The sequence below is a fragment of the Lycium ferocissimum genome, chromosome 8 (assembly GCF_029784015.1).
Source record: "Lycium ferocissimum isolate CSIRO_LF1 chromosome 8, AGI_CSIRO_Lferr_CH_V1, whole genome shotgun sequence".
Lineage (NCBI taxonomy): Eukaryota > Viridiplantae > Streptophyta > Magnoliopsida > Solanales > Solanaceae > Lycium > Lycium ferocissimum.
The window spans coordinates 19,639,575-19,656,359 of NC_081349.1; the positions used below are offsets into that span (position 1 = coordinate 19,639,575).

The 16,785-nt window shown below is 31.7% G+C and overlaps 1 long non-coding RNA gene across 1 annotated transcript; it reads left to right on the forward strand.

The window, feature by feature from the left end:
- The first annotated feature begins 4,823 nt into the window (after positions 1–4,823).
- On the forward strand, positions 4,824–8,529 carry LOC132067480 (uncharacterized). The gene is made up of 2 exons (XR_009417155.1): positions 4,824–5,402; positions 7,806–8,529. It is a non-coding gene; the product is annotated as an uncharacterized LOC132067480 (long non-coding RNA).
- Positions 8,530–16,785: the final 8,256 nt, after the last annotated feature.

Consider the following 16,785-nt stretch of genomic DNA (forward strand, 5'->3'; position numbering starts at 1 on the left):
TTCTACGAAGATATTTATTATAGGAAGCGAGTGGCTAGTCTAAAGGCTTTTGTATCACCTCGTCAATAATAATTCAGACATTGGAAAAGAATTAAATGTTCATTGTTCATTGACTCCATAGCAGGGGCGGATGTACATAGTGGAGTAGGGGCGGACCCAACTTGAAGAGTGGGGAACACTTGCTCCCGTAACTTCGGAAAAAATCCTATATACATATATTTATATATATACCTTAAAAAACTATCATATATTTTAAAAAGATCCCTCAAACATAATTGTTAAAATGAATTCCAATTGGTGCAGGAATAATGCCAGTATCAATATCACTGTTATGACCCGAGTTTGAATCTCGGCTCCTACAATTTTTTATTTTTTTTAAATTTGTGCAGTAAACTGCTGTACAAACCTGCGTTTAATGCAGATATTTAATACTTTTTTTTTTATCTTTTTATTATTTAGTTCCCCTCCCATTTTACTTTTTCATTAAAACCCTCCCCCCAAAAGCCTCAAATTCCAAAAGATCTTTTCTCACTTCCCACTCGTCTTTTCCTAACGTAATAAGCAAAAAGAAAGTCCTTTGGCACTCTCCATTCTCAAACCCTTCTTTCATTATCAAGTTTTCTCACCAATCACTAAGTTAGGAACGTCATCCATAGTCTAATCTAGGGGTGGGCGTTCGGTTCTTCGGTTCGGTTTGGCTATTTCGGTTTCGGTTTTTTGAAGGTGGACACCGAACACCGAACCTAACTAGTTCGGTTCGGTTCTTTCAGTTTCGGTTTTTTGAAGTTTGGTTCGGTTCGGTTTCGGTTTTTTTTATATGATATTAGAAGCGATTTCATTTATACTAATTCATATTCTCAAAAGCAACAAAACATAAAACTAACAAATTAAAATCAAAATCAAACAAACAGGATACACAAGAACAGAAAACCATAACCATAATATAGGATTAGGTGTTATATACATACAGTAAAAATAATTAAGAAAACACATAAAGGATATACATTAATCATTAATCCTAAAGACACATCCTAGTCACCTTTCTTTGTTAAGGATATTTGATTTTTTCAACTAAAGCGGAAAATTAGGGATATAAAAGCAAAAGAGAGCTTATTACAATTGATTTTTTTTTTTGGCTTAAACTTAATGGGTCTGGACTATTTTAATATTTTTGGGTAATGTATAAATTTCTGGTTTTAATTTCGGTTCTTGATTCGGTTTCATCAAAGTTCTATATTTCGGTTTTTTGTTTCGGTTTTTTGAAGGTGAACACCAAACACCGAACCAAACTAGTTCGGTTCGTTTCTTTCGGTTTCGGTTTCTTGAAGTTCGGTTCGGTTCGATCCGGTTTTTCGATTTTCGGTATTTATGCCCAGCCCTAATCTAATCTATTATCGATATTCATTAATATCTCCGGCAATCGAATTCGAGCCAACGGTCGGACTTCTCTTACGGTAAAGCTTTCCCTTCTTTTTTAGTGATTAATATAGATTACTTATTATATAAGTATATAATAGTATTTAATTACTAGGGATTAAGGAATACATAAATTTATAGATTTAATTTAATTAAAAATTGTATTATCTTATACTAAGCCCTAAAATCTTATCATATTCTTAAATTTGGGATTTTGTACAATCAACTTAAGGTCTTGAAATGTCAAGTTTGTTTTTATTTTTCAAATGAAAACGCGTCAAGTTTAAGTATGAGTTAATGATGTACTTTTTTTTTTTATATTAGTACCAAATTAATTATATTTGATAATATTGAAGTTTGTACTTTGCTATTGTAATCGATAAATTTTTTAAGAGTCGCATGCCTAACTTTGTAGCTGGTAATTGGCGTACTAAAGATAATGGTGCCTCGTTGCGCTCAAATCCTAGGTCCACTTCTGATAGTGGTGAGGGTGTTCACCCGAACATCCTTGGCAAAAAATTACAGTGTATATATAGGGTAAACTTTTCGTGTTTATGTACATATATTAACTTTTGAACACCTTGAACAAATGCAAAAGGTTAGCTCAAGAGGTTCAGGGTGTTCAAAATTGTCTCTAACATCCTAGGTTTGATCCCCAAGGACAACATAGTTTTTTATATTTAGGTTTTGTTTTTTTGAACTCCCTAAATGAAAATCCTGAATCCGCTACTGTTCCATCGTATGATAAAAATGGATTTATCTTGTTTCATTTCATTCATTTTGTCCAGATTTGACCTATCCCATCACATCACATATCCTTAGTGGCTCCTATATAACGCAAATTCATATTGGAAGATTTGAGTTTTGTAGTTCAGTATAAATACTTTTTAGTTGTACAATTTTTTTTATAGGGGATCAATAAAAAATATATAATAATTTAACCTTTCATTTTTAATATTTGTGTTCTAAATTGAGCTTTGAGCATACGTATAATTAGTTTGTATAAGCATTTTGGACTTGTTAGGATGATTTGAGTTAAGATTCGAGGGGTTGAATTGAGTTTCTAGCATCATTTGAAAAAACTCAAAAATTTCAGGAAAATTGTTGGTCGCACTTTGGTGTGTGTGTTGCACGCCCACCGCGCATGCCAAGGTTCTCGTGATGGTTTGCAGCAAAGCGCCCATCGACAGGGCTCACATGATGATTTGCGCGATGTTCGCCCATCGCGCTAGGTCTTGGCGTGCAGTGGACGCGCAACACGTGGCCCATAGCGCTAGGACAATTTTTGAAGGAAATAAATAGACCATTAACGGAAATTGCAGACCTAATCATTGTTGTTTTAGAAAAGGATCGGAGGAGCTTGCTGGTGGTTTTTCAATTGCGAGAACTCAACCTAAATCGTCGAGATAATGATTCCACAATATCGTATGATTAGTATATATACTTGATTTTGGTGAAATAATAGAATCATGAGATTGAATATGCAAAATTGAAGAATTTTGACAACATAACTTCCTAATTGATTAATTTGGGGGATTTGACTAAGTAATATTAGACTACAAATGAGAGTTTAAGCATAAATTTGGACTCGCAAGCTAGTGGAAAATTGAATCCCTTGTTTTGGGTGTTTGACTGGTTTGATTAGAAGGTTGACTTTTGGTTGACTTTGAGTTAGATTTGACCAAAAAAACATGTGAAGGATCTCGATTAGTATGATTAACATTGTTAATCAATTTTTTGCATTGGTTGAGGCCGTAGGTGGTAAATTAGAAATTTCTGATTTAGTAAGCATGCTGATTTCAAGGTAAGTGAGACTTTGACCTTCGAATTATTTGCATTTTTAAAAGCATGATTTGTAACTTGAATATTTTCTTTGTTACCAGTAGCTGGCGGAGCTAGCTCATCAGGTGCGGGTTCGGAAGAATCCCGTAACTTTGACCAAATATTATATTTATATTAAAAAATTCATTGAACCTATCTCCGCCTCTGTTAGTAACTACCTCGTATGTTGTGGGGCAAGCACATACTAGCTAGGATATTTATGCTATTTTAAGATATTACTCTATGTTATACTCTAGCACGACTATACCATGATATTGTTGAATTTTAAAAACATGATCTAAAATTATTTTACAATAATTTGAGCATGACATCCTAGTAATTATTAGCATGCTACGTGTATGACGTACTATACGTCTTTATGACTTGTATCGTGAGTGTTCATCAATAAATGTTGATTTGCCTCTACTCTGTTGTACTTAGTTTGTTTTGATTGAGTTAATTAATACTCTTATTGTGGTTTTGAGTCATCTTATCAGCGAGGGCCTATGATTTTGGTCTACATTACGAGGGTCTATGATAGCGGTCTAGCAGTTCTATGATCAGTAAATGACCTATGACCTTGTCCTAACTGCTGTCTGTTCTATCTATGTTGGCCTGTGAGTTGATCTAGTGAGCACACACACGTCGGCGTAACACGCTTGTGTGGTTATAATTATGATTTAATTTATACATGCTCACTGTAATATAATTACCTACTGTTATTATTTACGATTCTTGTTGTATACCTTGTTTTACTTGCATGCATTATTTTGAAGACTTACTCCACGAGGCAGATAGAGGAACGGGTCGATGATCTTATTGAATTTTATGCTCATCAAATTCACTAACTAGCTTAGTTAATACTGTGTAGATCCTTCTACTGGTGGTACCGTGATATGATATAGTTCGAGGCGGTATCCAGTTACCAGCTGAGGTGAGCCAACCGCTTTGGCTTGTGATGGCGTCTCTGTTTCTATCTTTCATTCATGTTTCTGGCTACGTCCCTAGATCTTGTATTCAAAGTTCATTGTAGCTCCTTTTTTAAATTAAAAAAAAAATTAATATAGTAGCTCCTTGACAACTTTCGTGGAACAATGTTTTTTCTTCTTTTTTTGATAACGTTCAAACTTGAATTATCTCTCTTTAGCTTCTACTGCTTATCAGTATTTGAGTCTTTATTTACGTTCCCAGTGCTTTGCTTTAATTACTTTCGTATTGACTAAAGAATGAAAATTGTTCGCATGAGGGAGTGTATCAGCTCATTAGGTGCAGGTTGCAATCAGCAGAAATAGGTTGTGATAAAATAATACATAAAATCTATAAATAAATCATAAGAGATTTTACAGAATTATTTGCTTCTATTCAAATTGTAAATGAGCATAGAAATTTTTTTGTTTCAAATAAATCGGGCTAGTAATTACCAAATACATGATGATTACAAATAAGAAAACAAAATATGGTAGCAATTTTCGGATTATGGACAAATCATCTGAATAATCAAACGTTTGCCTTATGCAAAGTATTCATATACCTATGCCACAAAATTGATCAATTACTCTTTGTGCTTTGTTAGCGAATACCACTACTAAAAAAATGGCCATTTTCGACCTAAAAATTTCGACCACACTTTTGGTCGAAAAAAAATCGACCACGGGTGGTCGAAATTTGAAGGATTTAATTTTTATTTAATTTTTTATAAAATTTCGACCACATCGGGTCGATTTTTTAATAGGAAAATGCATTTCGACCACGTGTGGTCGAAATTAATTTTTATACAAATAATAAATAAGAAAAAAATATTTTATACATAATTAAATTATATATATATATAAAATAATTAATTAAAAATAAAAATAAAATTCTAATTTCGACTACACGTGGTCGAAATAATTAAGTCAGAATCGGTCAAATCTGACTTAGTTATTTTCGACCACATGTGGTCGAAAATTTGAAAAGATTTAGACCAGATCTTTAATTTTCTTTTTCATTTCGCCCCTTCTCTTTCACTCTCTCCTCTCTCCCTCTCCTCTCTCTACCACCCACCACCCGACTGCCCCACCCCCTCCTTGTCAGCACTTGCCGCAGACACCGTCGTTTCCGACCAGCAAGCATCGCCACCAGACGCCGACGCTGTTTCCGACCAGCAACCGTGGCCACCGGATCTGGTATTTTTTTTTTCTTCCTCAATCTCATGAACACAACCCCCAAATTGAACTAATGCTCGGACTTGTATTTCAATACCATGTTATCGCTACATTACCTTCTATATTTAGTAGATTTGATAACTTTATTTAGTGTTCAATAGTTATTTCGGGTTTATATTATGTTCAATAGTCATAGGAAAATTGCTTGAAACAAATCCATGTAAAAAAGGATCAGGGTCGTGGCCGATGATTTGGAAACTTTTACTCATCGCATAATGCAAAGTGACTTGATTAAACATAGGAGCGATTTTTCGTATAAAGTGATTAAAGATGTTCAGGTTGCTAAGTTTAGAGAGATTGCTAAGTACTGTCTTTCTATGGCTAATAAAGAATCATCTGGGGGTTTGAAGGAGACTTCTACTGATGGGCCTAAAGGTCTTTGAGTAAATATCGGTTAGTTTTTTAGCTAGGGACTACGGAATCAGCCTCTCTGCCCCACAAAGGTAGGGGTAAGGTCTATACATCCTACCCTCTTCATACCCCGCATTACACCGGGTATTTTGTTGTCATCGGTTAATTTTTTACTTTATGGATTTTCATATCATTGTTCTCTGTTTTGAAAAAGGTATGTAAAGTTTACATTTTGCAAGTGACAATGGTTTTAGTATATATGCCTAGTTGATTTGTATATTGAGTTGGGAACTTTTTCTTTTAGTTGATTGTCAATTTGGTTGATTTGGTTCGGAATTGTTAGTAGTATGTAATGGATCTTTCTTTGTTACTATCCTTAATATGTACTTGTGCAATTGTGCTCAATCTTTTTAAATACACCAAAAAATAGCAAAAATACATGTGTATATGAGAATTATACACACATCCTACATGTAACAAAGGGTGAGTGTCATGGTAAGTGATTTGGAAACTTCTACTCGTTGCAAAATGCAAAGTGGCTTGATATATACGTGTGCTTCCTTTTGTTGATCTGAGTTATACGGATGCTATGTTGTCATAGTTTAGCTCTTGCATTAAGCAAGAAAAATCTACTACTTCATGTCCTTTTTAAGCTATTAGACACTTTTGCGATGTTTTTGAGAATCATCGAGAGACAACAAGCCTTGAGCTCCGAAATTGTTCTATTACTTTTGGCAGAATCAATGTTATCGATGACACTGATTCAAAGGGGATGTCAAAGTTTTCTTCTTCGATAAAAACTTCGTTGATAGTAAAACGTGAACCTCACTACACAATTTTTTTATGATCACTTTGGAGCTAGAAGAAATACGGTTCTCCACAGGGAATATGGAACTGAAGGAGATCCTTATTTTGTGAGGTCAGGCATTGTTGAATAGTTCTTTTATATTTATTGGCGTATTCCTTTGTGTCGGACTAAACCTTGAGTTACTGAATCTTGACAAAACTGTATCTGCTGCTTGCTGTGGGTTCTTGGACCACATTTTTTAAATGAATTGGCTGCTGCACTTTAAGGCATAATATGTTACACTTGATGCTAGTTCTTTAAGCTATTAAGCTAGGGGAACTGCTATCATACTTGGCTGACTATGTTGCTGTACTTTGCTGGGCTTGCCACTATATCTTGACATGTTATTTCAAAGATACAAGAATGCTGCATCTGAGCCAAAGTGCTATGGCACTTTCAGGCAAGCAGATGCTCCATTCTGGAGTCAAAGTTTATTACCACATTTTGAGGGAAACATCTGCTATCATTGATTGCTATTGTTTCTCTATGGATATGTTGTTGTGCACCTGGAACTGATACCTTTTTGGAGCAACCTATGGATCTGTTTAGCCTGGCCAAGCCATTGTGGCACCTTTAATTGCAGCCAGCTTCTTCTGAGGCCATAAGTTTTTTTTTTTTCACTAAATGGTCACTAGCTTTGAGCATTCATTGTTGATCTTGACTTTAGTCCGCACTTCTTGGTCGCTACATTATTCTTGAAAGTTGTCATACTTTAATGGAAGGCAAAAAATACATTACTATCGCTACATGTTGCGCACTATGCCACATTCTCGCTAACTTGTTGGTGTCTTGGAAAATTTTGGTTGCTACTTTCTCTTTGAGAATCTGCTTGTGTCTATGACTTGATATATGTTTGGGCATCCCATTTGGGGATATTAATTGAACCCTTTTGAGATGCTAAACCTTTAGCTAATTGTTTCTTTCCGATACTTTCCTTGGGGACTAAATCGATCACCCCTCTGTTGATAAGAAATGATTGTCCTAAATTGAATGATGCTACTAAACAACTGATGTGTTAATAAGCAATTGATGCCATTCTTTACTGATTAAAATACTACTGATTTGAATAGATACTACACTCGGGCCGATTAAGGGTATTTAACTTGAGGCCACATATTTAAAAGAACAGATTTCTATACATGATGAAAATTTACTGATTTGAATAGATACTTAACTTGAGGATGCCCAGTCCGGAAAGGTTTTATCCCTCGGTGGGCAAGGATGATCTCACATTGACTTCACGAGGTAGGAACCAACATGTGCTTGGCAAGGCAACTAGAATGGCCACTAGTTTGTAGCCGCGACATGATTCAGGTTCCTTTGCCATATTCGGAACCGTGAGTCTGAGCCTCCGTAATCAAAGCTCTCAAAGTTTGATACGAGTCTACGGGATATTATTTATGTTCCTAAACGTCACCCTAGGGGGTGGTGTATCATTTTTTCTAACATTTTTTTTGCGAGGTACGAATAACGCAAGGCAGTAGAACAAAGATGTACCAAAAGTTGAAGCGAAGAAATTTGGAAGCACGGCATGTTTGGCCGAAGAACTAGAAAAGGGGCAAATAGGGCTCAAGTCTTAAACCTTATTTATTTCTATCTAAATTTATGTATCCAAGTATTACATGTAGATGTTGGGTATGCAAGCCCAAATTAATAGTTTATGATGGATATGTTTAAATGGATATGTACATTATCTTTAAGGGTTTGAATGTAGTTTTAGTTCGAATTAGAAGTACTTTTAAGTTTATAATGTTTTAAGTGTTTGAATGTAGTTTATGATGTTTAAGTGTTTGAATGTAGTTTTAATTTTAAGTACTTTGAGGTTGAATTTGATTGTTTATAAGTGTTTGAATGGACAATATTTAAGTGTTCAAGTGTTTGAACATTGTTTATGGTTGTTGTGTTGCATTGTTGATGAATTGGATGGCAAGAATCTTGCTAAATTTCGACCACAGGTGGTCGAAAATCAGCCCAGATATTTCACAATTTCGACCACATGAGGTCGAAATTGTACCCAGAAAAATTCAATTTCGACCACATGTGGTCGAAATTTAGCAAGATTCTTGCCAGATTTCGACCACATGTGGTCGAAATTCTGGGCCCAATTTACAATTTCGACCACATGTGGTCGAAATTGAATTTTTATTTTCTTTTTATATTTAAATATAAATAATGTTTTCGACCACACGTAGTCGAAAAAGTTAAATATAATTTAATATAAAAATAATTTTTTCGACCACATGTGGTCGAAAACAATTTTTTCCTTAATTTCGGTAGAATGTGATTTCGACCACGTGTGGTCGAAAAAAAATTTCGACCAAGCTGTTACCGACCTACGCGTGTGGTCGAAAAATTGGTCGAAATAAAGGCTTTTTCGACCTCGTGTGGTCGAAATTTTTGGTCGAAAATCCCTGTTTTTTTAGTAGTGTACGATCGTATTCGCTAACCGGAAGAAGCTAATTATAGTTAAGTGAGTAGCAATATTTTTTATCTCTAACTGTTTACTAAATAATCATCATATATTTAAAAATGATCTGTTGCTGAATAAATTCAGACGCAAGAATATACGTGAGTTATATCCCAAAGTCAGACTCTAATTTTGGTGAAAAAAAGAAAAAGGAAAAACTATTTTCCAATGTGACTTTAGAAACAAACAATTTTGTAAAAAAATGAGAGAAGTCGCATTAAATATTATGTTTTGGTGTTTGTGTCGGTGTCGCTGTGTCTCAAAGCCAAAAATGAGGTGCAGAAAATCCCAATTAACCTTTTTTTTCTTTTTCCAAGTGCCGTTTTTGTCTTACCTAATCTTCTCATCTTGTTTATGGCATTTAGAAAAATAACAAAATTTTGTTGTGGAGGACCGGAATATTATCTCCAAGAAATAAAAACAAACAAGTACTGTACTCACTGTAGTATTGCCATTCTTTCAATGCATCTACTATATATTTTTTGTTTTTCACCGTTTTGTTTTTTAATAAGATTAGAGCTTTTCATATGTTTTAAAAGGTCACTCAATTTTAAGAAATTATTTAGCAAAGTCATTGAATTTTGCTACATATCAATAAAATCATTCAACTTTTGCCTTTACTCTCATAAATCACTCAACTAAATATGTCATCAAAAAAATATGACATGACAATATTAATTAATTTTTTTATTGCATGTAGACATGGACCTCACAAATTAAAAAAATATATATTTTAATACCTCAACATCCACCCACCAACCCTTCATTTAAAGCTCATTTTCTTTGTTGTTTCTACCTTAATTTTATGTGTGCTCTTATTCTTTTTCTTGAAATTGTTTTCTTATTTATTTATTGCACTGTCCTTCTTTTCAGCTTCTACAATCTTTCTTTTCGTCTCTATTTTCTTATCTTTCTACTTTGTTTACGTATATCTATTTAATAGATAAGACTTACTCATACAAGATATTTACACCAAATCAATATGTATGAATTTTATTATAATTAAGAAATAAATAAAATAAAAATACTATTAATTAATCATAATTAAAGAATATATAGAAACACGTGAATGTTATTATTGGTCTGGCTGAAAGGAAGAGGCCACATAGGACCGGTTGGACCCTTTCCTTTTGTAAGCAATAACAAATTTTTTTTTCTTACCAAAAAAAAACAACAATTTTTTCACCAAAAAAAACAACAACAATTTTTTTGGTTAATATACGTTGGAACTAAGGTTAAAAATAAATCTGTTGGCATTCGTGTTTTCAATGAGTCAATTGAAATTTAACAACTTAGCTCTCACGTAAAGTGTCTAATGTAGTAGATTAATTTTTATACATTAAATTTTAGAAAAAACTGAAATGTATGTCTAAAATTAAAATATGAATTTATTTTATTTTATTTTATTTTATTTGTGGGGTTTATGTCTACATGGCATAAAAAAATTGATTAATATTGTCATATCACATTTCTTTGATGACACATTTAGTTTAGTGATTTTATGAGAGTAAAGGTTAAAATCGAGTGATTTTATTAATATGTAGTATAATTTAATAATTTTGCTATATAATTACTCTAAATTGAGTGATCTTTTGAGATACTTACTCTCTTTCTCTAGTCATCCTATATTTTTATCCACTTGGAGAACTTTTCACATCTTAGAAAAGTTGGAGTTAAGAACAATTTGTTGTTGGATTTTTAATGCAATTTGTCACTTTAACCTTTTTCACTGAGTTGATTGAGATGTATGATAGGTGCACTGTGTTCATTGGTTCAGCAGTGTTTATATAGAAATAGTCATTTTGCGATCCTTTCTTTAAAAAGTAACAATAACTACTTTTAGTTACAAGATTTAAAAGATGGCTATTTATATATTTTACCGTAGTATTGCAAAACCAAACAATTGAAGGAAGTTTAAATTAGGAAGTATTACTTCGGGACTTTCTTTCACATCTTGTTTTTTGAGTTAATTCCTTGATTGGTCATTCAAGTTGAGGGAGTTTTTTACAAAAATAACTTTTATTTTATTTAAGACAATAAGGTCATTTAAGTATCACTATTTTCCTCAAAAAATATCTAAACACTTCAAAAATCACTATCTCTCCTAGTTGGCATGTCATGTCAATAAAGACCCATTTTTATTTTATAATAGATATTTAACTCATCAAACTCATTTAACTAAATTCATATTTTATAACCAATTAAATATGACATGGTTAGCGGCAAAAAAATCAAACCATACTTTCTATTAAGCCACTTTTTTAAAATCTATTTTTTTAATCTCAATTCAAATATATTATCTTTCAATTTAGATTAAAATTCAAGTGATTTTCTTTCTATTCAAATTCAAGTTTTTTCAAATATCATATTTTTTTTCCACATTAAACAACATAAACATATTCTTTCTACATTAAAATAAAACTACACATATAATACAAAGATTACATTCGTATCGGGTTAAATTTTAAAAAATCTAATTAAATCGTATATTTAAAAAGTAAAGTTAGTGTAAATTTTTCCTCTTTATTTTTAGTTATTTGTTCTTATATACGTAGTTTGTAATTTTTGGCATTTCTATGCATTGAGGTCTTTTTATTTCTCATGCAAAAGGTATAGAATTTTCACTACTATAATACTTTATTTTATGAAATTATATTATTACTCTTATTTTTTATTTTTAAAAATTATATTATTAGTCTTATATGAAAGAAATTTTTACTATTAGTCTTATATGAAAGAAATTTTTTTCTTAATTTATTTCATGTTATGATATAGACATTCCAACTTGTCATGTTACTATCTACCGATATATTAAAATAAAGCTTTAAAGTAACTCAAATTCAAACTTGATTAAATGAGTTTGATGAGTTAAATCTGTCTAATAGTAAAATTAAAAAAATTGGCCTTTAGTGACATGGCATGTCAACTAGGAGAGAAGGAGGTCTTTGAGGTGTGTAGGTACTTTTTGAGGAAAATAGTAATACTTGAATGAATTATTGTCTTAAATGAAATAAAAGTGACTTTTGTAAAAAATTTCCTAAACTTGAGTGATCATATAAGAAATTAACTCCTTGTTTTTCGGGAGTAATGTGTAGTATTTATTTTTAGTCACTCATACTATATTTATTGTAAATAAATCACGAGAATCTTGTGGTTAGTTGAAACTATGGATTGTTTATTTGTTTGCTGTATCTTTGTCGTTAGTATTGGCTGTTTCTTATAAGTCAAAATGCTAACTCTCAATTGGATAAATACAAAAGCTATGTGTCAGACTGCAAAACTCTTTTCTCTAGAAAAAAATTTTCATATGCGGATCAAGGAAGCAAAAGGGAATCATTGAAATTGAACTTAATTTTTAGTCAGCATCAATAATGTTCTAGACTCTTTTAATCTCATATTTAGAGAAAATTTATATGAAACATCTTAAACATGTTATCTATCAAATCCAACTACTGATCTCTAATTACTGATGAAATCCTTCTAAATAAATAATACTAACATCGATCATACAATTTGAAATAGAAAACGATCTTTTAGATATACGTATGATATATTTTGAATAATTCATGCCAAACGTTTTTTAGTTGTAATTGAAGTATAATTCATTTCTTTGAAATAATGATCCAAGAAGGAATAAAACAATATTAGCTGTTTTTAGGACATATAAGTCAAAAAAGCCAAATATAAATCGAATAAAGATCCGAAAAGGTGTAAATTCCTTTATTTATTTTCTTATTAGAATACAACATCGTTTTCCATTATTCCATTTTCTTAAAGTTATCCAAGCTGTACCCAGAAATTATGAAGATTGACGAGAGTCAACAAATAGTTGAAGTTTATTTGGTCCCTATTGACAATCAAAGAAGATAAAATATAAAATCACTGATTTCCCAGCTCTGCTTATTTCATCTACTACTGTTTTTTTTCTTTCAAATCTTAATCAGTCCAAAGCCTACTAAATGTTTAGTTTTGTATGGTCCCAATAATGAGAATATTTTGTATACCCACTTGCAATGATGCATGCATTAGAAACAAGTATATATTAGTCACTGTCAAAATTTTTTGATGGAATGACAAGTACTACTCCATTCTTAGTGGATCCTATATATATAACGCAAATACATATCGGAAGATTTGAGTTTTGTAGTTCAGTATAAATATATTTTTAGTTGCATACCTTTTTTTATGGGGGATCAATAAAAAATATATGTAATAATTTAACCTTTCGTTTTTAAATATTTGTGTTCTAGATTGAGCTTTGAGCATGCGTATAATTAGTTTGTATAACATTTTGGACTTGTTAGGATGATTTGGGTTAAAATCCGTAGGGCTAGGGTGAGTTTCAACACCATTTCAAACATTTTTAAAATTTCGAAAAAATTGTAGGTCACACTTTATTTTTGTGTGTACGCCGCATGCCCATCAGGCAGGCCAGGACTCACATGATGGTTTGCGCGATGCACGTCCATCGCGCTAGGCTTTATCACACGATGGAGGCGCGACACATAGCCCATAGCGCAAGGGAAAACTTTGAAGGAATAACCAGACCAATAAGAAAATTTCAAGCCTAATTTTTGCTATTTCAGAAAAGGAGGAGCTCGTGGATGGTATTTCAATTGCGAGATCTCAACCTAAATCATTGGGATAATGACTCAACAATATCATTTGATTATTATACTTGATTTTAGTGGAATCGAAACCATAGAATTATGAGACTAAATAGGAGAAATTGAGGAATTTTGACATATAACTTCCTACTTGAGTAATTTGGGAATTTGATTTAGTACTAATTGGACTCAAAATGAGAGTCTAAGCATAAATTTGGACTCGTGAGCTAATGGGAAATCAAATTCCATAATTTATTTCGTCGTTTGACTTTTGGTAGAGTTTTTCCTTGAGTTTTAGTTAGGTTTTGACCAAAAAATATGTGAAGGACCCTGATTAGTATAACTTATAATTGACATTGTTAATCAATATATTGCGTAGATTGAGGACATAGGTAGTGAATTGGGCATTTTAGGTGTAGTAAGCTTGCCGGTTTCAAGATAAGTGAGACTTTAAACTTCGGATTGCTTGCTTTCCAAAAGCGTGATTTGTAACCTGCACATTTTCTTTGATACTACCTAGTATATTGTGCGGTAAGCACATACTAGACATGTACACTATTTTGAGTTATTACTCTATCTTATACTCTATCACACTTATAACATGATATCGTTGAATTTTAAAAACATTATCTAGACCAATTTTACGATAAATTGAGCATGACATCCTAGTATTTGTTGACATGAAGCATGCTAAATTTATTTGACTTACTATACGTGTTTATGACTTGTATTGTGAGTGTTCATCAAAAAATGTTCCTTTGCTTATACTGCGTTGTACTTGCTTTGATTGAGTTAATGAATACTCTTGTTGTGGTTTTGCTCTAGCCATCCTATTGGCGAGGGCCTATGATTTAAGTCTAGTGATCCTATTACGAGGGTCTATGAGACTGGTCTAGCAGTTATGATCTGTGAATGTGTGAAAGCTCTATTATTTATGTTTTTCTCACTGACATTCAGAAGATTTTTTAGTGGAAAATCTGTGAGAAAATAGTGATTTTTTAGTAGTGGTCAATGCTTTGCTTTAATTCCGGAATCTACAAATAAATCAAGAAATTTTTATATAATCATTTTCTTCTATTAAAATTACAAACGGGCATAGAAAATTATTTTTTCAGATTAGTCGGGCCAGTAATATCGAAAACATGATAATCAAATAAGAAAAAAATGTTGTAGCTATCTTTGGATTAACGGAAAAATCATCTGAATAATCAAACGTTGCCTTATTATGTAAAGGATCCATATACCTATTCCACAAAATTGATCAATTACACTTTGTGCTTTGTTTTTGGTAGTATTGCCCTTCTTTCAATGCATCTACTATATATTTTTTGTTTTTCACAGGTTTGTATTTTAATAAGATTAGAGCTTTTCATATGTTTCTGTAGTCATACTGTATTTTTATCCACTTGGAGAACTTTTCACATCTTAGAAAAGTTGGATTTAAGAACAATTTGTTGTTGGATACTTGGATTTTTGGTGCAATCTCTGTCACTTTCACCTTTTTCACTGAGTTGATTGAGATGTGTGATAGGTGCACTGCGTTCATTGATTCAGTAGTAATTTTTATATAGAAATAGCGTTAATGGTCATTTTTCGATCCTATCTTTAAAAAGTAACAATAACTATTTTTAGTTACAAGATTTAAAAGATGGCTATTTATTTATTTTACCGTAGTATTGAAAACCAAATAATTGAAGGAAGTTTAAATTCGGAAGTATTACTTTGGGACTTTCTTTCGCATCTTGTTTTTTGAGTTAATTCCTTGGATGATCGTTTACGTTTAGAGAATTTCCTACAAAAATTACTTTTGTTTTATTTGGGACAACAAAGTCACTCAGTATCACTATTTTCCTCAAAAAGTATCTAAACACCTCAAAAGCTTTTTTCTTTCCTAGTTGGCATGCTATGTCACTAAAGGCCCCTTTTTTTAAATTTTATAATAGATATATTTAACTCATCAAACTTTTTTAACTAAATTCATATTTTATAACCAATTAAATATGACATGGTTAGCGGCAAAGAATCAAACCATAGTTTCTATTAAGCCACTCTTTTTAAATCTATTTTTTTTTTAATCTCAAGTCAAATATATTATCTTTCAATTTAAATTAAAATTCAAGTGATTTAATCTTTCTATTCAAATTCAAGTTTTTTCAAATATCATATTTTTTTTCCACATTAAACAACATATTCTTTCCACATTAAAATAAAACTACACATATAATACAAAGATTACATTCGTATCGGGTTAAATTTTTAAAAATCTAATTAAATCGTATATTTAAAAAGTAAAGTTAGTGTAAATTTTTCCTCTTTATTTTTAGTTATTTGTTCTTATATACATAGTTCTTAATTTTTGGCATTTCCACTTCCATACCATTGAGGTCTTTTTATTTCTCATGCAAAAGGTAAAGAATTTTCACTACAATGATATTTTATTTTATGAAATTATATTATTACTCTTTTTTTTTTTTTAAATTATACTATTAGTCTTATATGAAATAAAAAAAAATTCTTAATTTTTTTTATGTTATGATATAGATATTCCAACTTGTCATGTTAATATTTAACGATATTATTAAAATAAAGCTTTAAAGTAACTTAAATTCAAACTTGATTAAATGAGTTTGATGAGTTAAATCTGTCTAGTAGTAAATTAAAAAAATTAGGCTTTAGTGACATGGCATGCCAACTAGGAGAGAAGGAGGTCTTTGAGGTGTTTAGGTACTTTTTAAGAAAAATAGTGATGCTTGAATGACTTATTGTCCTAAATGAAACGAAAGTGACTTTTGTAGGAAATTCCCTAAACTTGAGTGACCATACAAGGAATTAACTCCTTGTTTTTTTGGGACTAATGTGAAGTATTTATTTCTAGTCACTCATAGTATGCATAGTATATTATTGTAAATAAATCATGAGAATCTTGTGGTTAGTTGAAACTATGGATTGTTTATTTGTTTGCTATATCTTTGTCATTAGTATTAGCTGTTTCTTATAAGTCAAAATGCTAACTTTCAATTGGATAAATACAAAAGCTAAGCTTAATCAATGTTTAAACTAAGAGGTGTCAGA